This window comes from Aptenodytes patagonicus, chromosome 12 (genome assembly GCF_965638725.1).
Source record: "Aptenodytes patagonicus chromosome 12, bAptPat1.pri.cur, whole genome shotgun sequence".
NCBI classification, from domain to species: domain Eukaryota; kingdom Metazoa; phylum Chordata; class Aves; order Sphenisciformes; family Spheniscidae; genus Aptenodytes; species Aptenodytes patagonicus.
The window spans coordinates 19,026,942-19,051,718 of NC_134960.1; the positions used below are offsets into that span (position 1 = coordinate 19,026,942).

A 24,777-nucleotide genomic window follows, 5' to 3' on the forward strand; every position below is an offset into this window, starting at 1 on the left:
ATAGGCTGCAAGAAGGTCTCCCTGAAGCCTTCTCTTCTCCAGGCTGAACAACCCCAACTCTCTCAGCCTTTCTTCATAGGAGAGGTGTTCCACCTCCCTGATCATTTTCGTGGCCCTCTTCTGGATCCGCTCCAACAGGTAGATTTACCTGCCTTAGACAAGCAAAGAGAAGCTACAGCAGGCATAGTGACATAATTGCCTTAGTTCTTTGAAATTTTTTTACTAAGCTAAAATCTAATTCACTGACCCTTTTCCACAAGTATATTTAAGCTTTCTAGGTAACAATTGAGGTAAATAATAACAGAATTTTTGTGATCTGATATGAAGGAATTTCTTTAGTACTGACATCACTAAACCAGGAACAGTTTGGTTTCAGTGGGAAATGTGGCAAAATTAGTTTAAAAATTGTTAAGGAATTGCTTTCTAATCACTCCTATTTTCATGTGCTGAAGATCATAGGAACTAAAAAGAAAGAGAATCAGTATTCTAGCATTTGTATTCATCTGGGATATTTTGTTTGCAGTCATACAGATCTTAAAACATTCATGTAGAAAGAAATAACAAAATCAAATATTATTTATTATTCTAGGAGCTGCAGCTGTCACTATTTTTCATTTAATAAATACTGTTCACAATAAACTTACACCTTTAGGGTGAACCTGCAGGACAGAGGAAAACTAAAAGATAACTTGAAGAATAATGAACTTAGAGATTGCACACAAATTCATGTAAACAGCAAGCTGGACTAGTTTAGTTCTTACTAGAAAACACCTGTTTCAGGCTGGAGAATGCAGTATCTACTGGAGAGATATGAACTTAACTACCAAGCAGACACAATTAACAAGTCCTGAATTTTCCATCTATCAGGAAACCTATTGCCAAGGTGTCTAAAATGAGAAACTGAAATTTGTGCTTACTGTAAGTGCCATGAGAACTGAAGAGTACCTGCTAGCACTGTTCTGTTTCTGTGACATCCCACCACTGTTTTTTCAGCCCAGGCTATTCTCTACTACTATACTCATGTGGGCAAAGAGGGAAGAAGTGTGAATAAAACTATATATAGCTAAGAGACCTGCTCCCAAGTAGACCAGGGTAAAACTAATTTACCTGGTATATTTATAATTTGCACTGAATTCATTACAGAGATGAATGAAGACATGCATTCAAATGATTTCTCCTAGGGCTGATTTAAGAAAGCGATTTGGAAGCTAGGCTTAGAGGGGGAAAAAAAAAGTAATGCCTAATTCATACAGTAAAGTATTCTGTATTATAGAGTTACCAAATTACCAAATTATAGAGTTACCAAATTACCAAATTCCATGGTAATTTGTTCTTTGTAGACGAGTGTGTGCAGACCTCCCCCAAGGACTGCTTGTCATCTCCTTTGTTATATTCAACTCTTGAATAATTTTCCATAATTCTGCAGCACACATGATTTGGTCATCAGGCAGGTACACTCTTCTGTGTAACCTAGAGTATACAATAATAGAGACACAAGGAAGATTACATTTATCATTGGTGTCTCCACTGAGTTTAATAGATTGACCTCAGGGATTTTTTACATTGCAGGATTTAAAGAAACTATATATGAATAACCGGTTATTTGATCAGTAAAATGTTTTTAAAGTAGCCTGTACTTGATGGCTCCTTCGGTCTTGGATTTGTACCTCCACAGCTGCTTGAACTGCATTTCTCTGGTTTACTCTTCTTCCTTGAAAATATGGTCAAAGCTTTAAATGTGGGGATGTGAGAATATAAAGGTTATGATTATCATCTGCAGTAGTGCAGCTTTGCTGAAGAGAGCAGGTCATATTTGTTAACACTAGTTTAAGGCCCGTTACCCCACCTAAACAGTGCCATCCTACCTTCTGGAGAGGTCCCCACAGGTAGCGTGCTGTAATTCTGCTGCATGGCACAAATTAGCAGAAGTGCAATGAATCTAAATGTTTGGAGCTTTTAGGTACAGTATTGAGCTGTAAGCAGTTTCTGTCAGAACAGTGTGTGCAGGGTAGCTTGCTCTCAAGAGAGAAGGTTGTCCCAAGAGAGCCATTAATAACATAACCCGTAAACTAGGAGTGGGGAGAAGAAAAGGCCTGCTTAAGGGCTAATTAGATCTCCGGTAGGTTGTGCACTTATGTTTGTGCACAAACACAACATAACATAACACCCCTCATGTTACCCTATAACAAGATAAGCAAATGAATATGCTAGTGGCTATACATTTATGAAGGGTATATATGGCACATGCACAAGGAATTCCCCAATGCCTTACAGGCATTCAGCACGTACTGTTGTGAGAGCTATAATATAGCTATGAACGACAGGAATCAGTAGTGCTAAGCTATTGTTGTCCTTACTACTATTCTGTGAAAACTAGCAACTGGATCGAGATTGCATTCTTATTTCTCAAAAGCACCCAAGAACCTGTCACACATTGTTTGTGCTTATTGCCACAAGTTGAATTTTGAATCAGAAGCCAGATGGATGGTTTCAGACCTTACTTGAATCCACAGTAGGCATCCAGTCTTAGAGCAGAAATACACTATTGCAAAGAAACCCAGTGCTTTTGGGGATTCTACATTATGTACGGGGTTAACAGGAAAGCAGCAGGCCTTATTTATGTGTAGTACAGGAGTTGCCAGAGAAGCAGAAATATTGTTTTCTTTCAATGATTAATGTGCTCAATAAAAGTGTAGCATCTGCTGCCAGCTTTCATTAACAAATAAATGAAAAACAAACCCGCGTGGTAGGCAGTGTGTCTGGGGACAGCTTAAACAGGACTGAGCTGCTTTAGATTTCAGCTATTTTCTTTAGCACAACAGCGTGGAGCACTTTCTTGTTTATAGGATAAACATACACGATTGAAGTGATCTGTGTAGCACACAGGAGTGGTTGCCAACCCATAACATTCTGCAGAATGCAAAAATTCCATAGCTGCTCCCTTGGGAGTCATAGGCTACAATCTTCTTGCATGTTGGTTTCAGTGTAAATAACAGTTAAATCATCAGAACCGACAAGCTGCCAGTAAAACTTTGAATAAAGTATTAGTTAGTTCATTTTCCTTCTTTCATAATACAAGTTCAGCAGACTTAGAGCTCAGTCCTTGATTGGTTCAGAAGACGTGGTATTTTACACCACATTAATACAAGTAATGCATAAATGTAGGGCTGTAAATGTGTGCTTTTTTAGCTTCCTCACAACAAAGTAGACTCTCTGAAATACAGTAGATAACTTTATTTTTAGCCTTATTTTCTGTGGAAACAGAGTTTATTTGATCATGGTGTCTTTCTCTTCCACCTTTTGTCCTTATAACTTCTGAACCATATTGGCCAGTTCCACCTTCTTTGACAAGGAGAAAAAGGGAAGGAGGGTTTACATACAACAGTGTCTCAACATAGGGGAAGGTCGCAGTGCCTACTTACAGACATGACAGAATCCACACAGCAGAGAACCATTGTGAGTATGCCATCCTCATGGAAGTTTTGATCAAAAACTGCTGACTGAAGTGAGTCCATGAAATTGTAAGAAGCTGATCTTTCTCAGCTCTGGTACTGCTAAAACTGCTTTCCTTCATGGAAGTTTGAGAGTGATCACCCAAGGAGATCTCAGACTGGACGTGACTTTGCATCTGTGACAAGAACTTCACTGGATCAGTCTCAGGATGTGTAATGATTGGAGTATTGCTTTCAGCATTTCCAGTTGTTTCAGGCTTTTTTGTATAGAAATTAGGTTCTTTTAAACAAATAAGCGGAGACTATTTCCAGCAATAATATGGCTGTCCTTCAGACACATGGAAGCCTAGCAATCTCCAGAGCCATCTGTTTGCGTATTTGCAAAATACAACTTATTTATTCATAGTGGAAATACATCACAGGATGGCAAAAACATTTCGGTACTAAAAACAAAAGATACAAAACCATCATGACCTGAGGGAGGTAGTGGAGCAATCCCTGCAGGTTATATGATGAGGGACAAGGATGGCTTTGGGAATCTAAGGTATTTGTTCTAAAACCTGATGAGTACTCTAAGCTTAATGGCAGTACAGAGAAACTAGCTGTACTTTCAACTGTGCCTGTGAGCTATGCTGAAACCAAGGAAACCTTCCCTATAAATGTTAGATAGGAGACCAATTCATCTGCACTGCTGTTCCCATAAAATCAGCCTCTCCCAATTATCTTCTCTGCAAAGAGCAAAATATCTCCAGATAGAAGAGAATAAGCTAGATTTCAACAATCACAAAGGCTAAGCTAACATGCATCAAAAAATGTGTACATACCAAATAGATGGGATTAGATTTACAGTTTTCCTGTATGTGACTTTGGTGCTTAGTACAAACTTGGTACTCATGTAACTTGTACGGTCACACACTGAAGAGAATTTCATGTTACTGAGAACAGCACCTAGTCCTCAGTCATGACATACCATAACTATTATCATCATACAAATGTGTTTATTTGCTAATGAACAGACATCCCTCTATATTTAATTGCATTACACTTTTCAATCTTATATTCTTTCTATGGTGATTATGTTCCCTGTCTAGCATGAGTCATCAGACCCTTCAGGTATGTATAGTGTGTATAATGCAGAATGATGCATTAGGCAGGTGTGGCAAAGGACAGGGCAGTTCAAGTAAAAGGAAATTGAAATGTATTTTCTAAGAGAATGTACAAATACCTTAGTGTTTGATTTCCAGGGTGGTGATGAATTGCAAACTGTAAGATAAGACCATACAGGACAAATAAGAGCAATAGCCATTTGTTACATCGTGTAGTAGATTCACCTCTGGATTAAGCTGGCTTTTGGTGGTATGAACCAGAAAACAGGGATGCTGGCAGTGTAAAGAGAAGCAAAAGCCTCCCTCTCTCTGGTGAATTCTGGGGGCTGACAAGCTGTACACAGAGGACACTGATCTCAGCAGGCTGTGTGGGCTGAGATTTTCTGGCACTCTGTGAGGCCATTAAAAATGTTACTCCTATCAGATATGATGGTGAAAATTAAAATCTGACCTGCCCACATGAAAGTGCAGATCATACCCATGCTAAAGTTGATCCTACTCATTTACTTGTACTTGCCTGTGCTAGAGAACAAATCTTGGCTTGCATGTGCGTTCTGAGTTCAGGGAATACAGAGTGACTGTATTTAAACCCTGAGCTCAAATGCCGGCAATGTGATCTGCAAGCTCAGGAGGTGCAGTGTGTCATCAGACTTTGTCCAGCTTATACCTGAGCTAGGCTAAAGAGCAAAAGAAATTTGGAGCTTTTACCTCTTTCCCTTGTATTTATAAAATCATTGTACACTTTGGTACAACTTGCAGTTCCAGCTAAAAGCTGTAAAAGTTGCTGTGTTCCAGGTCATAAATTGGGGTGAGATGGCAGTGCTGTGTGATGAGGCTTGCACAATACCCACGCAGCTTATATCTGACTCAAGGCTTTGCTATTAATTCCTCACTTTCATGAACACAAAATTCACATCCTGTTCTTTTTCCACTCTCTGAAGAACATCTCCTATTACATGCCACAAGCAGAAATCTCTTTCTAGACAGTATGAAATTCCTCGAGATGTAATGCAGTGAAGCAAGATCATCTCTGAAATGAGGTTATGCATTTCCCCATTACCCAGTGCCTCACACCACTGGAAAATGAAATGAGTTCCTGGCCTGAACGTTCCTGCTGTTATCTAACTCTCACTGTACTTCATGTCAATTATTAACATCAGCAATGATAGAAATCTTAACACATGTTAAGAAACAGGACTCCTACATAATTTTTGTTAATCTGTATTATTTTGCCCTATGATCTTTGTTTCAGAGCCTACCTTTCTCGATCTCCTTTTCCAACGTGCTCTCACTATTGGAGTGTTTTGGGCTGATATATTGCTTTCAGTCTTTGGAAGACGGGGTGCAAAAGCTGTTTACTATCCTTTTCACCCTCCAGCCAAAGATCTTGTTCATCATATATGTCTTCTGTTTATGAGTTAATTTTACCCAATAATACCACAAAGACTTTAACAGAAGACAGTAGACACCACTAAATGACTTAGCTGAGCTGTCAGCGCAGAACATATTTATATATATTAAGGAAGTCACTGAATATCTGCTTTAAGTGTGAAAAGCATTTTTTTTTGTTGGCCCACTTACTTAATGTTTTTTCAGTGAATTTCAGACCCAGTGATGGTCCTTTGATTTTTCTCAAGGTGATAAATAATGCAGTGTAAAACTTGCTAACTGCTAACAAAGTGAACACTCCGGTTATGTAAAGCTTGGGGTTGGGGGTGGGGGGGGCACGGATTAATGTATAGTCCAGGCACTTGGAATGAAGCATGAATACAAGAGGCTGATTTGGCTTTGCTCTACTTCCAATACAGGTTTGAAACAGTACATACTGACCAGAAAGTACTCGGGATTCTCCAGCTGGGAAGGCTGAATGTGTATCCAGTCCCCAGGAAACACTAATCTTGGTACAGCGTGTGTGTTGGGGATTGAGGAAAATGTGATTAGAGACATGTCTTTCTGCTATTTCTTTTCAGAGGATACAGTTTTAAGCTTTGCCACCTGGCAAGTGTCAAAACAGATTTCCATCTCCTTTAACCTTCTCCAGGTTTGGGTCTTGGGGAAGAGATTCAGGGAACCATAGCTTGCCTCTTGACAGACTCACTATCCCTGCTTTTGTCCAACAGAAAATGGTTACACCCTGAGTCTGACTCAGGAGGAGTTTGGGGAATGAAAGAAGTGCAGGGCTAAGCTCATGGTATGCAGGCTTCTCAACTGGATAAATGATGATAGTATCCAGTACTAGGTAGTCCCACCCCCATATTTTTTCACTACCATAATGTCATTGCATGTGAGCAAATGGCATCATACGGGTCTCCTTTCTTTGTGTAATTGAATATTGATAGGTACCTGGGACAATGAAATATAGAGATCAGCTAAAAAAAAAAAGATACCAGAAACTTACAGCTGAAGTTGCCCAGCTTCACGGAAGCATATCAGAAGAGCTGTTCTAGCATTACACGTGTAAGCTAGTGATTTATTCTGAAGAGTCACAGCCTGTTACTTTTTCTCTTTTCCTTTCTCAACTAGAAAAAAGCTGCCAGGACTAATCCATAGATGCGAGTGTACTCATCCTTCTCTGCAAGAAAACTGACCTCTGAATCAGAATTCTGAGAGAAGTCAGCTAAATGTCAACAAGGATGTAGGTTGCATCTGTACAGGCCATACATTACAAGAAGCAGTAGCGTTAAACAGTACCAGAATGAATCCCTGATCCAGACATGTAGAAGTGCTACTTCTAAATTCCTAGGAATTATGTAATTGCAGAGCCCACTTGGATTAGAGAGCGGTATAGGTCAGTCATGAAAATATAGCTCCTTTTTTTAGTCATTGGTATGTTTTATCTTTTCAGCTGTAAGGTGATTCAGTCTGGAAGCTTTTTTGTGTTTGCTTTATTTCACATCAAATCTCTTACTTATTAAATGTGTAGAAACCTTGTAAAATCAAAAGCATCTAATTGGATTGTTATTTTAAATGTAGAAGTCTTGGAACAGATTCCCCCAATAAACTTTAGGAGAGCAGGACAAATTCCTACTTAGAAAGCAAAGAGGCAGTGTTAGGTTCTGATAGAAAAAATGAGCTTGCAAACCATCTGTTGAACAAAGAACGTCAGAAGAGTAACTTGCTATTGCATTTTCTTTTTTTGTGTTAACTGTGGCTAGCTGCTGAACGACATAGCATGCAGGAGATAAAATATCTGCCACCACTTCCTTGAACCCTTTTGCAAATTCTGTGGTTTGTGGAGCTATCTGTGTTTCAGTATGACTGGAATTGGTATCTAGCTTCACTGAGCTCCTAGGCCAAGGACTGAATGACTTACTCTGTTTAGGATGCTGTGCAATGCCAGATACCCTGGAGATTGTTTTGTTTCACAGTGTGTTATTTCATGTTCACAGGCAGAGGGAAAATTGATTGCTAGATGTGAGAATAAGGCCAATGAGTGTGGTAGCTCCTCTTCCCCTGTAGCACTGCTTATCTCCACCCAAGTCACAAACTCAAAGTTGTCTTTAATAGGATTCTGGCTGATAGGGCACTAAATACATCTCACCCAGAGATGCACATATCACCAGCACACTGGCCTCTAGGCGGGGTTTAGCACTCACCCAAGTCCTGCCAACACAAGTACTGCAGTGTTTTGATGCTATCTGAATGTCCCCCATTAGGATTGGCTTAGCCCGGCCATAGATAATTTGCTGCTGGATCAAAACACGTAGTGCTAAGCACAAATAATTTTGGAAGAATTGATACATTTGGGATGGATATCAAATATGAGATCCTGATTATATGAGAAATGTTGCTGATTATTCTGTTGTGCAATCACTGGACACTTTTCTGATGCCAGAGCAGTCCTTTGTGTTTCAGGTCAAATGCTTTCTCAGAAACAAACCCCAAACTAACAAAAAAATATAACCTGCAAAGAAATCAGGAAGAAATTATTTTTTATTTTGCAATGTACTACAATTAGGAGAGAGAAAGATGTTGAGAAGCAGTGGTCATAAAAGTGCTGTTAGACATTTTCTCCTTAGTACACAGGATTTATGATGAAACTAATCACACCAATTTTCAAGAATATTTCCAGAAGGCATTCTCCTGGAATGAGAAAGGTTTTATTTTAGAAAATTCAACTGAAAAAAAGAAATTACCATAATATCAAAGCTCTTAGTTGACCTTGGACAGGTCACTGTGAGAATTACAGCAGATATACTACTTTAGTGAGCTGAAAAGTATGCTATTAACACATATGGTATGTATTAGATTTCTATATAATTTTGTAGTTGTGGTATCAGTTATATAGTAGCATGGGTGGATATTATCACCATTCTAAAATGAAGTACCTGAGATGCAGTCTTGTTTGTCTTGAACTGTTGCACAGTGATGACAGAATTGGAGGTTATACCTGCAGCTAACTCTCAAGTCTATTCCTCCTCCAAGTCTTCAGAATACATGCTAACGTTGCCATCCCTAACTCATCAGTGCTATAAAAGGCACATGTGGTGACATGACGAATTTCCAATAGACTTGAAGAAGTATTAAAGCCAGTGATTAGGGGATTATTCATCTGGAATATAGTTATTATCTATCATCTGTGCTCAAGGAAGGAGATTAAAATGGGAACAGGCAGAGAGAATTGTTACTAAAATGATTAAGGAATTGCAGGGTTTCGTCATAGCATAAAAGATAGAAACATGTTTAATTAAGCAAAACAGAGGCAGTGTAGGGGCTAACAGATAATGTTGACACAAGAACCGAAAGATATGAGTTGGCTAAGAATAAATGTAGAGTGGAATTTTGATATAAGGTCAGTTAGAGCAAAGAAATTCTGAAATAGTCTTCCAAAAGAAGTAGTGAGAGGGAAGAATAATCTAATTTTAAGATGGAATATAATACTTTTATGAAAGAACAAAATGATGCAGTGCCATAAAAGGCAACTGCACTCAGTTACTGATGAGATCACCTTGCAGTCAGTGTTCCTATAATCCTAAATTTTTATGTACCATTTGAAAGCATGAACAGAATTATTACCACTCGCAGGCAAGAGTTTCATTATCACAGAACTAGGCTGTGCCTTGCCCTAGACACAGTGCTATCACAATTTTGAACAGATTGCTCATAGTAGGTACTGGTTAAGCAAGAACTGGGACTGAGGGCTAAGCTGATGTAGCTGCTACAGCACATGGGATGTATATCTGGAAACTGCAGTGCTGCATCATCTGCTACTGTGAGTCATGTGGCGCTACATGAACAGCAGCAAAACAGGTGAGCTAATGATACTGCCATGGACTTACCTTATTTTTTCCCTTTTTTTAATAATTAATGTTTACAACAGCCTTAATTCTATGCTGTCATTAGAGCCTGCTGTTATGCTAAGGCATTATTACCTTTTTGTAAGGTGATTCTTGAAATACCATGCTGCCCTCTTGAGGTTGCATAATATACGTTTTGGGTTTGGGGTTTTTTAGCCAGTTACTGGAAAGAAAAAAGACATTTTAATGAAAATTTGTTTCTTATGGAAATAAGCAGATTAGGCATGAGCATTTCAAAGCCATCGCCAGGTTTTGGATGTTCCAAAAGGAACAGGGCATGCAAGTCCTTGCAAACGTCTTTGTCTTAATTTCTCCACCTTAACTCCTCAAAAGATGTAGAGGATCATGTGCAGAAGTGCCAAAGGCTCGGAGGAGAAATAGGGTTGCCTGGTTACAAACATTGTTCTATTTAGATTTGAACACAGAAATAATTTGCAGCAATGGGAGGAATCAAGTTTCTAGTACTCTGGCGTTGGCCAACAGTCTTTCATGAGTTTGGTCCTGCTACTATCAACAGTGGTAAGGCATACAGGACTGATACAACCTCTACTGCAGAGATGTGGCTGCCTGACAGTTTCTTCCAATTGCAGTGTCTCATTTGAAATGATTGCTTAAGAGAACTAAATGTGTCTATATTGGCAACATAAGGAATGCGAGTGGTTAGGACAAGTGCTGTAAAGCACATGCAAAGTATAAGCACAGAGGAGGAAGACAGTGTGACAGAAATTGCCTCTGATAGTTCTTTTTTTTTTAACATTAAAAAAAGAAAAGTTACTGGAGTGACTCTGTGCAATAGTCTCTCTTAAATGAATTGTCTAACATGAGACCAGATGGACAATGGTGGGAATACGGTTAGGTGAAGTAGGTTGCCTAATTGCTCATTTTTTATTCATTGCTCTGGGAATCAATTTATAGTACAGTGTGTTCATCAGAGACAAACAGACTGGAACAAAAGAGGAAGGAGCTGGTTAGGTCCCACGCGTTTCTGTGCCACTTGGATTTGACAGAATATGAGAAGATGTTTTAGCCATCTGTCTTCTTCCCTTCTGCTCCACAGTGGCTGTTGCATTCCAAGGGGTTCCTAGAGAAGATAAATGATAGCAGCTAGAAGCAGAGGTATGCTGGGAGTGATTTCTAGTGGCAGAAAGTTTGGCAGAGCTTCTAGTGCCTTGACTAGAGGCAAAGCTTTCCATTTGTCCAACTAGTTTTAGAATATTTGCTGCCTTGTCCCTAAGGGTTCCTTTCAAACCTCAGCTGTGTTAACATGAGTGGGACTCAGAGCCAGTACAAAGTTTGGTGAAGTTTCTTTCAGACTGGCTGCCATGCTTGGCAGACAACACTTTGTTGGTAATGAGGGTGGGAATGACTGGCAGTTCTAATAGCAATGCCAAAATGAATGCTAGCCTTTGCACTATAAATTTCCATTCCAGCTGCTCAAACAGGAGTCGGGTCCCTGTAGTGCATCTCCAGTCTGCCTGCCTTGACTAGAAACTGGTAATTGTACTTCACTGAGCAAATGTCCATGGAAAGACTAATGCCAGTGAACCTCAAAACCATCCCCATTACCGGGATTAGTGTTACTAAGCATAGGAGAAGCATGTATTCTTAATATCATATGAAAGGAAAGCCAATGTCCTTTTCTGGTATCTTCTAAAATTCCTGAAAAATAGGCAATGGTCTGTGTATTTATTTTTTCAAGAGTAGATATAAATGCTCCTTAGCCGGCCTTTTGTATGCAAAATTTCCAGGCCCCCAGTACTGTACTTCCTCATACACATTTTCAAGTAGTCTTGTATTCTCTCTGTACTGATTGGCACATATAACGCGTAAACACTGCTACAAATAAGAAACAAGCGGAGTAAAAAATGAACTAGAAGTGTTTATAGCTGACCATGAAAAAGAACTTCCTTTTTCACAGCTTGCCTGGTTGAAAGCCAAACATTTACATTCTCTTTTAAATGATCAAATGCTTATTTCCAGATCAGGTTCAAGTATGGAATAATGTATTTAGAAATAATTTGAAAAGCAGGACTGCTGACACAAAAAACATAAGCTTCTTCTTGAAAATTAATCCTATTTACTGACACTGTTATTTTTCACAGATGAAACTTTTTTTATGTGGAGAGAGCTTAACTGAGTACAATGTCTTTCCTTTCTCTAATGTGGAATAGGTATGCCTTGTTCCTCAAGGTGATGTCACTCTTCAGCAGCTTTCCTGCCGAAAGATATAGCATGTCTTTTCACTTTTGCTGTTCATAACTTCTTAAAGACCTGCAAATTGAAAATACTGACATATGTCCTCATGCCCTAGGACACTGGTGCATAATTATAGCAAAATTAATACTGAATAAAGACTTATGTTCAGCTGCCTCCCATCTCTCTTGTGATGTTGCTCTCGTATGTTCTCTTTTTAAAGGTCTGTTTACTGGAGAGGGGAGTAATAGATAAAAAGAATCATAGAATTGTTTAGGTTGGAAAAGACCTTTAAGATCATCAAGTCCAACCGTTAACCTAGCACTGCCAAGTCCACCACTAAACCATGTCCCGAAGCACCATGTCTTCACGTCTTTTAAATACCTCCAGGGATGGTGACACAACCACTTCCCTGAGCAGCCTGTTCCAATGCTTGACAACCCTTTCGGTGAAGAAATTTTCCCTAATATCCAATCTAAACCTCCCTTGGAGCAACTTGAGGCCATTTACTCTTGTCCTGTCACTTGTTACTTGGGAGAAGAGACCAACCCCCACCTTGCTACAACCTCCTTTCAGGGAGTTGTAGAGACCAATGAGGTCTCCCCTCAGCCTCCTTTTCTCCAGGCTGAACAACCCCAGTTCCCTCAGCCGCTCCTCAGAAGACTTGTTCTCCAGACCCTTCACCAGCTTCATTGCCCTTCTTTGGACACGCTCCAGCACCTCAATGTCTGTCTTGTACTGATGGGCCCAAAACTGAACACAGCATTTGAGGTGCAGCCTCACCAGTGCCTAGGTGAGGCTAGGGACATCATGAGAACTGATAACAAATAGGCATTTTTAAAAATACTTATCCTATACTTTATGTCTCAATGGCAGCTCAGTTCTTTGGAAATCTCTTTGAGACGATGTATATGCAGACAGATCGATGTGTAACTTTGTAAGCCAAGTGTACTCTTGATGACGTTTTGCCTATAACCTCTAGAGCAGTGCTTTTCAGATTTTCTGTGGACCCTGAGATACTCCAAGTGAAAACTTGCTTAGACATATCACATGCAAAAGCTGTTGTAGAGCTGTTGTTGAGATTCATGCACTTTTTGTACTTGCTTTATTGGTTTCTGGAAGTTGATGGAAAGTCCTGTTGTGAAGTTCCTAGTTTTCCTTTCATTGTTGTCAAATTGACATTAAATAGGGACATTGCTCATGCATGCTTAGTTTTAATATCTGCTGTTATCCTCGTGAAACATGTCTGACATGAAACCTAAGTGCATGCTTAGTAGGAGCTGTAAACTATCTGTGTATTTGTGTGCTACATTTAATCTATTTTATTCTGCTAACCTCCACCTGTACCTTATTTCCCTAAACTAGTGTGTTACAGCCTTAACACAGGAAAGCTCAACCTTTTGTCTGCAGTAGAAATATGCATCAGTAAACAAAAGCAGCAGCTGTGAACTCAGCATCTATAAACTGTGCTGTTTTATATATTACTCTTTGTTTTAAACTGAAATTATACATAATATTCAGCTTGATGACTAGGCCCAGTTCATTCTGCCTGAAGCCATATGACCCTGAACTCTGACGCTGTCTGATTTCAGGCTAAACAAGGTTGGTCTGGATTGGCACTAAACTGAAGAAACAGGAAATGACCTTCAGTAACAATGCTTACTGCTGGTTCAGAGAGAACATACGATCATTCAGTAAGGACACACTTTTTCCTGAATTGGTACTGAATAAGGTGGGTGGCGAAGTGTTGTTATTAAAAATGCTGACCAAAGTACAATTTCATCAAAAACTTACATATTCACTCCTGTTCTAAGTTATAAATAAGATCTCTCTTTCTATCCTTGCATTTTTATATCCAAACTAGAAAAATGTATCAGAATATGAAACAAATGATATGTAAATGGGATGTGGGAAATTATATGTATGTGGGAACCTCAATCCGTCCCACTTCTACCACGTTGATGCCAGTGCCAGCAATAGATGTCCAGAGCCTGGAGAAAGAACACAGGTCAGCAGGAGAAAACCTGAAGAGCAGCACAAAGGAACTCCAGGCAGTAAGACAGCTTCATTGGGGGCCCAACTTAAATGCCTCAATGCAAACGCACGTAGCATGGGGAATAAACAAGAGGAGTTAGAGACGTGCACACACCTGCAAGGCTACGACCTCATTGGCATCACAGAGACATGGTGGGATGGCTCCTGTGATTGGAGTGTTGGGATGGAGGGATACAGGCTCTTTAGGAAGGACAGGCAGGGGAGATGAGGAGGGGGTGTCGCCCTCTATGTCAGTGACCAGCTGGAGTGCATGGAGCTCTGCCTGGGAATGGATGAGGAGCTGACCGAGAGCTTGTGGGTCAGGATTAAAGAGAGGGCAGGGACAGGTGACATTATGGTGGGGGTCTGCTACAGGCCACCCGACCGGGAAGACAGAATGGATGAGGCCCTCTATAGACAGATAGGAGCAGCCTCACGCTCACAAGCCCTGGTCCTCATGGGGGATTTCAACCACCCCAACATCTGTTGGAGGGACAACACGGCAGGGCATAAGCAATCCGGGAGGTTCCTGGAATGCGTCGATGATAACTTCCTTCTCCAAGTGGTAGAGGAGCCAAAGAGGAGAGGTGTTACGCTGGACCTTGTTCTTACCAACAAGGAGGGGCTGATGGGGAATGTGAAGCTTAAGGGCATCCTGGGCTGAAGCAACCACAAAATGGTGGATTTCAAGATCCTTAGGGCACCGAGGAGGGCGCACAGCAAGCTCACTACCCTGGACTTCAGGAGAGTGGACTTTGGCCTCTTCAGGGATCTGACTGGTAGAGTGCCATGGGACAAAGCCCTGAAGGGAAGAGGGCCCCAAGAGAGCTGGGTAATATTCAAGGATCACCTCCTCCAAGCTCAGGAGTGATGCATCCCAACAAAGAGAAAGTCAGGCAAAAATGCCAGGAGGCCTGCATGGATGAACAAGGAGCTCCTGGACAAACTCAAACACAAAAAGGAAGCTTACAGAGGGTGGAAGGAAGGACAGGTAGCCTGGGAGGAGTACAGAGAAATTGTCCGAGCAGCCAGGGATCAGGTTAGGAAAGCTAAAGCCTTGATAGAATTAAATCTGGCCAGGGACATCAAGGGCAACAAGAAAAGCTTCTATAGGTACGTTGGGGATAAAAGGAAGACTAGGGAAAATGTGGACTGGAACGAAACAGGAGACCTGGTTACCTGGTATATGGAGAACGTGGAGGTACTCCATGACTTTTTTTGCCTCAGTCTTCAGCGGCAAGTGCTCGAGCCTCACCGCCCAAGCCGCAGAAGGCAAAGGCAGGGACTGGGAGAATGAAGAGCCACCCACTGTAGAAGATGAAGTTCGAGACCACCTAAGGCACTTGAAGGTGCACAAGTCCACAGGACATGTTGAGATCCATCCGCGGGTCCTGAGGGAAGTGGCGGATGAAGTTGCTAAGCCACTATCCATCATACTTGAGAGGTTGTGGCAGTTCGGTGAAGTTCCCACTGACTGGAGAAGGGGAAACATAACCCCCATTTTTAAAAAGGGAAAAAAGGAAGACCCGGGGAACTACAGGCCAGTCAATCTCACCCCTGTGCCTGGGAAGATCATGGAGCAGATCCTCCTGGAAGCTATGCTAAGGCACATGGAGGACAGGGAGGTGATTCGAGGCAGCCAGCATGGCTTCACCAAGGGCAAGTCCTGCCTGACCAACCTAGTGGCTTTCTATGACGGAGTGACTACATCAGTGGACACGGGAAGAGCTACAGGTGTCATCTATCTGGACCTCTGTAAGGCCTTTGACATGGTCCCCCACAACATCCTTCTCTCTAAACTGGAGAGGTATGGATTTAATGGGTGGACTGTCCAGTGCATGAGGAATTAGTTGGATGGTCGCATCCAGAGGGTAGTGGTCAATGGCTCAATGTCCAGATGGAGATCAGTGACAGTACTGGGACCAGTACTGTTTAATATCTTCATCACTGACATAGACAGTGGGATCGAGTGCACCCTCAGCAAGTTTGCAGACGACACCAAGCTGAGTGGTGCGGTTGACACGCCAGAGGAACGAGATGCCATCCAGACGGACCTGGACAAGCTGGAGAAGTGGGCCTGTGTGAACCTCATGAGGTTCAACAAGGCCAAGTGCAGGGTCCTGCACCTGGGTTGGGGCAACCCCCGGTATCACTACAGGCTGGAGGGTGAAGGGATTGCGAGCAGCCCTGCCGAGAAGGACTTGGGGGTACTGGTGGATGAAAAGCTGGACATGAGCCAGCAATGTGCGCTCACAGCCCAGAAGGCCAATTGTATCCTGGGCTGCATCACAAGAAGCGTGGCCAGCAGGTCGAGGGAGGGGATTCTGCCCCTCTACTCTGCTCTGGTGAGACTCCACCTGGAGTACTGTGTCCAGCTCTGGAGCCCTCAGCACAGGAAAGACACGGACCTGTTGGAGCGGGTCCAGAAGAGGGCCACGAAAATGATCAGGGGGATGGAACACCTCTCCTATGAAGAAAGGCTGAGAGAGTTGGGGTTGTTCGGCCCAGAGAATGGAAGGCTTCAGGGAGACTTTATTGCAGCCTATCAGTACTTAAAGGGGACTTATAGGAAAGATGGCGGCAACCTTTTTAGCAGGGCCTGTAGCGATAGGACAAGGGATAATGACTTTAAACTAAAGGGGAATAGATTTAGACTAGATACAAGGAAGAAATTTTTTATGCTGAGGGTGGTGAAACACTGGCACTGTTTGCCCAGAGGGGTGGTGGATGCCCCATCCCTGGAAACATTCCAGGTCAGGCTGGACGGGGCTCTGAGCAACCTGATGTAGTTGAAGATGTCCCTGCCCATGGCAGGGGGGTTGGACTAGATGATCTTTAAAGGTCCCTTCTAACCCAAACTATTCATTGATTCTATGATTCTAAAGTATTATTATATTATTAACTAGTAACAAGTTGTTTCTGTCTCAGAATTTGAGGAGTGTAAACAAGAAGAAATTTGATCTTGACAGAGCCAAATACATTTTTTTATTAAATCTTTTATAGAGATCCTATGAGAGCAAAATTCTGATTTTCAGCACAAGTTCCTGTAAAAGCACACATCTGCAAAGGTGCATGCAGCTGAAAAGAAAATGTAAAGTGACTTCAGCAGATTATCTGGACTTGTCACATGTTTTGGAGGTCTTATTGATCAAAGAAGTGTCCATAGACATTGTAGGCTTGAAAGCAGCCGGTATTAAATTACTAGAATTTCTTATGCAACTGTTTTTATGGCTTTGTTTAAGATAAGATATTTTACGCTGCTATAGTAATCCTTAGATAAGTGTAATTAATAATAGTAAGTTATATAATTTGTCATCTCAGATTCTGTTTCTTGGCAATGGAGCATTTTGTTTTACTTGGTTTCATTCTGCTACTGTATACTCATTGCTCCTGAAGTGGCACAACTCTAACGTTTTCAGATATACAGACACCGAGTTAAGTTCTGTTGTTTTCTATGTAGACCTGATTTTTCAGACAGCTGAGACAAAAATGATAAAAGAAAATGTACATAGCAAATAGAAAGTATTGTATGTTCTCCCTTAAGCTGTCATGGGCATCTTCCCAGTGAAGTAATGAAGGAAGTTCCTGAGGACCTTAACCACAAGCAAAAGGTAGGAAGAATCAAAAGACATTTGCACAATCCAAAAAAGTCTGTCTTAGAAAGAAGTTTCTGTCTATGGAGGTAATTAGAGATGTTGCTGAGATCTTGAATAGAGAACTTGCCCTATGGCTTCTTACTCATTCCTGCCGCACTGAGGCATGAGAGGAGTAGTTGTGAATTTCCATATAATAAATATTCTGTACATATATAATACTGAGAAATTTGAAGTGTTGCTTTACTCTGAAAATGACTACAAACTGTACTTCCTTATCATTGAGATCTTCATGATGTGCATATTCAGTTATAACTTCTTACTTTAGATGAAGAGAAAGGATTAAAGAAACATTGTTTCAAACAATAGTCCCACTGACCCAACTCCATTAAGAATTAGGGAGCTGGATTCATTTTCCATTGCATCAGCAGCATTTCTTATGAGGTTCTAGATGGTGACACGTAAGCAGGGACCCTCTCGTCAGCACAGAGGTGATGGAGTCACTGCACCCTGCAAATCAATCCTGGTGTTGGTAGTGTGAGGATTAGAAAGAACTCATTTGAACTGACAGTCCACAAGACTGGAAATTAAAGGGGAAAAAGTGTGTGTGACATGATCATAGTAACAATTTAAGCACTTTAAAGACACTGTTTGAAACAGAAAATGTGTTGAGTGTAAGAAGAGTGCTAACAAACCTGATGCCTTTTCAGAATCTTGAAGAAATACATTATACAGACTGCATATTTTTTTCTCTTTCCTTCTAATTGACTCTCCATACAATTTTCCCTCTGTGATTATGAGTCAGCCTTGGCTCAAGTGTCCTGGAGGACATGTAGTGGTCCTTAACTAAACAAATACAGATGGCCATCTAACCATAATTTTAAGCAAGCATTTGCAGTCATATAGATAATCCACCATGCAACTTGGCATATTCGTTATTTGGACAAAATGGAACCTATTTGCATTAAGGTAAGTTTATCAGTTAAAAGATTTCTGCAGTATAATGTTGTTCAACCTTCATTATAAGTAAGATTTAAAGTTTTAAATTCAGGAAAATATTTTGACACCATGAGGGATTTCTCTTTAAACATATGTTTCAAATATTAGATCATGATGAAACACCATCTGTATGTGACCTTCTGAAGGTCATGATGAAGAAAAGACTTTTTAAGTTGTTTTGGTAACAAGCGTATCACCAACAATGGCAAAACAGGACAGACTGAACTTATAAACATTACATCAGACATGTTGCTAGAGATAACATGTTTGCTAAACTTCTCAAAATGAGCTGATACCATAAGTCATCTCGTTGTGATCAGCACTAGGACTATTTCCTGCTAAGACTGGCTAGCAGACTGGCATATTATTGCTTGCCCAAAATATTGAACTTATGAAGTGAAGCTATCTTTATTTTGTGTAAATAAGCACAGGCAGTCCCTCCTGGAAGGACAAAAAGGTTGCTAGCAAATGCAAATAATGGAAAATACCAGTATGCTAATGATAAAGACATTTGAAGTTAATCTATTTTTAAGGAAATCTTATTATTACATTGATAAGTGCAAAATTTACACCTTTCAGTCTTTTCAAACAATATAATATTTATATTTCAAATTCAGCAAAATTGGGCTTTGATGTTTAAACTGGTTCTCTTATGCTACAGGATGTATCTTAAATTTTGGAAGTTCAAAACGCACTAGATTTAGTACTCTGCAAAATAGGATAGAAATTTGTTCAGGTTTTGCTGTGTGCTGTTCATTGTCTTCTCAGAGATCGCTTCATGTTGTGGAAGTTTCCAAAAGCTGGGGAGAACAGTGCAGAGTCCACTTAATTAGGAGGGCAGGGATGAAAAGAAAGTGGAGAAATAAATGTATAAAACTAGGTCAGAACACTTGCCTGCATTTCCAGAAGGAAGTAACTTGAATTGATTAATGGTATTTTTTGTAAAAATTTGTAAGTAAGTATTAAAGATATTCCATAGATATTCAGACTAATTTTCAGTGGACTGTAAAGCCAGATTATACTGTCATGACCCTGTATGGACCAATGATGAGTCTGTGGGAACTAACATAACTTGGCAAATAAAACAACAATCATGTTGCAAAAGTTGTTCCAGTTGCTGAATAGAAAAGGAGGTGTTTTGTATGAAGAAAAGTGTCCCTATTCCTTGCTTTTGACAGAGATAGTAGCACAGAGCTTAAACACTCTTATTTGCTTTATCTTGGTTTTAGTAGACTTGCATGGCAGCCTTCTACACTAGAGCAACTGAGCTTCTCAAGCACAGATTCACTGAGGGGCTCCCAGGTGACATGCTGTACTGCTGCAGAGCCCCAGTTTGACAATGGCTCTGTTAGCAGACAGAAACTCACAGAAAAACAGCACCGGCTTGTGGATAATTATTAGAGGGCAACTAATGCAAGTCAAATTGAACAGATCTTTCAATTTTTTATTTATACTGTATGCTGCAGACTGTTAGGATCCTGAGCCATCTTTGGATCAACTTATCTGGCACTGAAAACCTACTGAGGAAGTAAAGACTAATTTACTTTGCTGAGAAGCAAGATAAAATTAGCTTTGTTCTCTGTGCTCTGTGGCTAGATTCTATCCACTGCCTCAGACACCTCTACATTAACACACGTGACACTTCCAATGTGCCTTTCCCTTGGTTTTGTTTCATAACTTGGAAGCTTTCTTAGGAAAAAAAAAGTCATCTGTTGTCTAACAAGCAAAAAACATATTTCACATATTTCAGATGTCCAAAGGTGCTACTGAACAAAACTACAAGCTGGACATTAAATTTAGCACTGCTTCTGCTGAAGTTTATGTCATATCTCTTTCTAACGCAATGCACAGCAGATAACAGAACTGGTTCTATTATGCAGCAAACCAAATTAATACTTCGCGTGAAGGCTCAGGTCGAAATAGTTGATGGCTTGTTGTGTGCAGAAGCTATTCTGTTATGTGATTAGGCCACACTGTAGTATATAAGTGGAAATCTGAACATATACTCATATTTATTTTCAAATTTCAATTGGGACATTTTTGAAACCATTTGTTTTTAGAATCAGCATTATTAACATTTCTTATGTTACAAGAGAAACCCATCTATACAGAGAGCAGATGACCTTTTCTAGTAGCATGTGCTGAATATGTTAAATATTTTAATTAATTTCAAATAAATAAATGGGTCATATTATTTACCTGCGACATAAAAATTCTAATGACCTTGAAAGAAAATTAAGATTATGACCAATTTTGTATTACCTAATTTTTGCCACTTATCAGTCTTTTTTTTGTTTGTCTTAGGGGATGCAAATTTAACCAAAATTTCAGAAAAATATCTTTGAAAGAGAGTTTAAAACAGCTAAAACCAAGATAACTATTTTTATATCACAGAGCAGAACTCCTGAGTACTTTTGGAAATGTCAGTGGTAATCAGGGAATTTTCAAATGAACTTTAAAGTGTTGTAAGCAAAAACTTGCCTTCCCTAGGACTTCATGAGTCAGTTTTGATTTCTGTATCTATTTCTGCTTGTAAAGAATTGTTAAAGAAAATATATTTGCCAAAATTACTTAGAAGGAACATAGGCTAAATTCAGAGGGTTGAATTTGCACTTAAATCCAAATATGTGGTTCTCTTTGACTTTACATTGGAGGAGAGCAGAAATTAGTCATGACCTGTTGTTATGTATTCTGAATATGTTGAGCAATTATATTTTTGTCTCCAATTGTCATGAGACTATGACAAATGGAAGTATGTGCTGCATGTATGCAGTCACAGCCTGCTAAAGCCTGCCTGCAGTTACTGCTCTTCACCTTCAGTGAAACAAATGGATTAATATAGAAGAAACATTTTGCGTCATGTTCTCTTACTTCCTAGTTGCTAGAAATGGTTCATTTAAGAAAAGTAACTAGTTTGAATTGCGTGGCCTTATAATGATTATCTGCAGCATTATGTGGCCAAAATCTTGTTTGGCAAAAGCTGTCAAGTTGTCAAGAAAGTTGTTTGGCATAATGGAAATAGGACACTTTTTTTCCTCAGGGGTACATTTTCCATATTTATGGGATTTATGTACTTGCAATGAAATGACACCACAATGGTCTTCCATGTTTCTAAACATCAAATAATTATTTGAATTCCCTTGTATAGGTACAAAGTAGTATTTTTCCCAAAAAAGCCCTTTTCCTATTAAAAGAATAGGAAAATAACACCATCATTTTTTTCCCTGCAACTAAGAATAACTACTGAGCAGAAATCTAGGCATATTGTCCTGGGTTTATAGCCAAACTCCTTTGTGTGTTACTCTGAGCCACATGTTAGCACAAAGGACTACAGAGCCATAAATCTTTAAAGTTGTTCCATATTGGTATCGCATATATATGACAATTAAGGTTGCACTTATCTGGCTGCTGATATGATTTGAAATCTTTTCTTCTTCCATTTCAGAATTCAAAGAAATAATGCAGTAGTCTTGCAGTAAATCCACTGGTTAGAAAGGCTTCACTATTTCAGCCACAAACAAATTAAATACTTGTGCATTGTCATATAAAAAAACCCAAACCATTGTTGGCCCTGTAAAAAGAACATTCTTCTTCTCCTAAGATTACTCCAGTTGATCATTTGTCCAAAAATGAGCAAAAATGTTTGCAAAGGCAGTTGTATATTACTTCCAAAGGCACCAGTGTTCAACCTCCACGTTTTTCTCATGGTGCACACATTTTATTAGTCACTTACAGATACAAACGCTAGCTTGAATTTGTCAGTCCTTACAAGTATCCATTTCCTTTATCTAGTTAAACTTTATGTTCAGAAAAGACACAGTATTTACATTTCAAATCCTATCATACTACTTAATCCATTTTTCTGGTGCTAGATTTTCATTTCATTCAGGATTTGAATTACGCTCAACTTCATTGTTCCAAGTAATAGAGTTTATTAGGATGGATATACACAATACTGCATATAATGAAAATGTGAGAAACAGAAAGCTAAATTGCAAAGCCCACAGTGGAGGAAAAAAAGACTAGCAATTTTGGGTGACTCCATTTTGGACGGCCAAGGTGTTTCCAAGGCCTCATTTTCAAAAAGCGTCACTGAAGTTTCCCACCGTGCCGAGAAGATCTGTCATCGTTTCTTACTAATCAGACTAAGTCTGAAAAACACACTCTGTACATTTACAGAACTGGTGTCAAACTCCTTGACTAATTGAAAAGAAAATTAATATCTTCCATTCTCAGAAATGTTGTGGCTTTCTTTTCATATTTCCTACACTAAGATAGACAAACTGTCCTAGAACTTATGTTCGGTACCTTCAGGAAACACCTCTCACGTTAATACAACTCTAATAAACCTTACGAGACTGCCTTCTCAGTTTCTTACATGTATGAGAGATTTTTGCCATTTGGTGTTAAAAATAGGCTTCATAAAGTAGGAAGAAGAAGAAAAAACCTTTAAAAATTATCTAGAAATTTATTCTTTCATTTAGTGAAAAAGGAGACTAAAAAATGAAATGAATGAGCTTTTAAGGTGTTCTTAAACAAGAGGATGTATTTTTAAGAATAAATTAAATAACCAGCAGATGTGGATCAGTATTTCTGTAAATAAAAATTAACTTCTTATTTCTAGGTAGATGGCTTAAGATTGAAGAGAATTTCCAGCTACCTGTACATCACTAAAATGTAAAAGTAAGTAAAAACAACTTAATTACACACATATCTTCATCCATTAGAAAACACTTATTAGCTAGAGCACAAAATGTGCATAACTCTTCCTTAAAAATAAATGTTAACTAGTCATTTCTTATTCTGTCCCCACAATGCCACAGTGGCTTTGCTAAATCCCAGAATTACAAGTAGTAATAAAATTATTTTCTTGCCCCCCCTTCCCATCCTTTCCATGATTATCTAGTAGATTTAAAGCACTAGTTAGATTAAAATATCTTAAGATTACTTTGCATTAGGAATATTCACCCTTGAAATTTATTTGTATGAAATAATTCAACCGAAAAAATCACTTAAAAATAACCTTCCTGACTTGTACTCCAAACTCATATCCACAATTCTTGTTGAAATAACTTTCCCATAGATTCAGCCATTAAAGTGTATTGAAATGCTATATGATCACCTGTGTCACTGCATGATGCTATCCCAAGAAACGGGGCTTTCTCAAAGTGAGCTTAGTGGATCTCTGCTCTGGGATTTATACAATGCAATAAAAAATGACAAAAAACACAAATGCAAATATATTTTAAAATATAATATTAGCATTGTCAACATGAAAGACTTTATTTACTGCACAGAAAAGAAAATATTCAGAATAGTGTAATTTGTTTCGGGGAATGCACAAAAAAGTTTCAACAACTAACACACAGTGTTTCTTTGCAAAATAGCCCTTTGCATGATGCTGAAGCTGAAATGGTTTTTGCCCACTTGTATCTACATTCTTGTCAAAGAAGGTCATTAGCCTCTATTGTGACTGCTCCTTTTGGATTACCTGTCTTTGTCTTTACACAAGTCAAACAATAAATACAGGTAGTCTGTTAATATAGATTACAGGTTAAACTGTTATTTATTGTCACATTTTATGGAGAGATTCTGTAGAGACTGTTCTTGACCTTCTCTGCCTACAAAATAAGAGTCATTTATTTATCCCAGGCAATCCATTTGCAATGAAAAAGAAATTATAGTCTTCCTGAAGAGGTACAGGCATGCATGCAGAAACTGAGGTACAATGATAAATCCTGATGAGGAACAGTTGCTGAGTTAAAGTGCGTCACAAATTCACATCATGTTATGTCTCTGAGCATATTGGATGAGGAAATAGTTGAGAAACAACAGATTTCCTCCTGCAATTTTTGAAGTCTTCTTTTAAACATCGTCTGAGATTTGGATAGAGTTGAGCATGAGAAAAGTATATAGCACATTTTCATTCCTTTGAGTTTACGTAGTAAAGAGAGCTATAGAAGGAAACAAAAAAAATTAACATTCTCTTTCATGTGTTCCTTTAAGTAAAAATAGCTGAAGAAAAATCAGCGTAACAGCCACCCACTTACTGTGCCTTAATCACATTAACAGCATGCCCTTACATTGGTTTGTGATAGTACTG

General features: G+C 39.4%; 1 long non-coding RNA gene across 2 annotated transcripts; it reads right to left on the bottom strand.

The window, feature by feature from the left end:
* Nucleotides 1-8,473: 8,473 nt before the first annotated feature.
* LOC143165967 (uncharacterized) lies at nucleotides 8,474-23,847 on the bottom strand. 2 transcript variants are annotated; one of them, XR_012996349.1, is made up of 4 exons: nucleotides 23,797-23,843; nucleotides 10,800-10,936; nucleotides 9,931-10,018; nucleotides 8,474-8,641 (listed from the first exon to the last, which is right to left on the bottom strand). It is a non-coding gene; the product is annotated as an uncharacterized LOC143165967 (long non-coding RNA). The 2 variants fall into 2 exon arrangements; XR_012996348.1 differs by lacking the exon at nucleotides 10,800-10,936 and having other exon boundaries at nucleotides 23,797-23,847.
* Nucleotides 23,848-24,777: the final 930 nt, after the last annotated feature.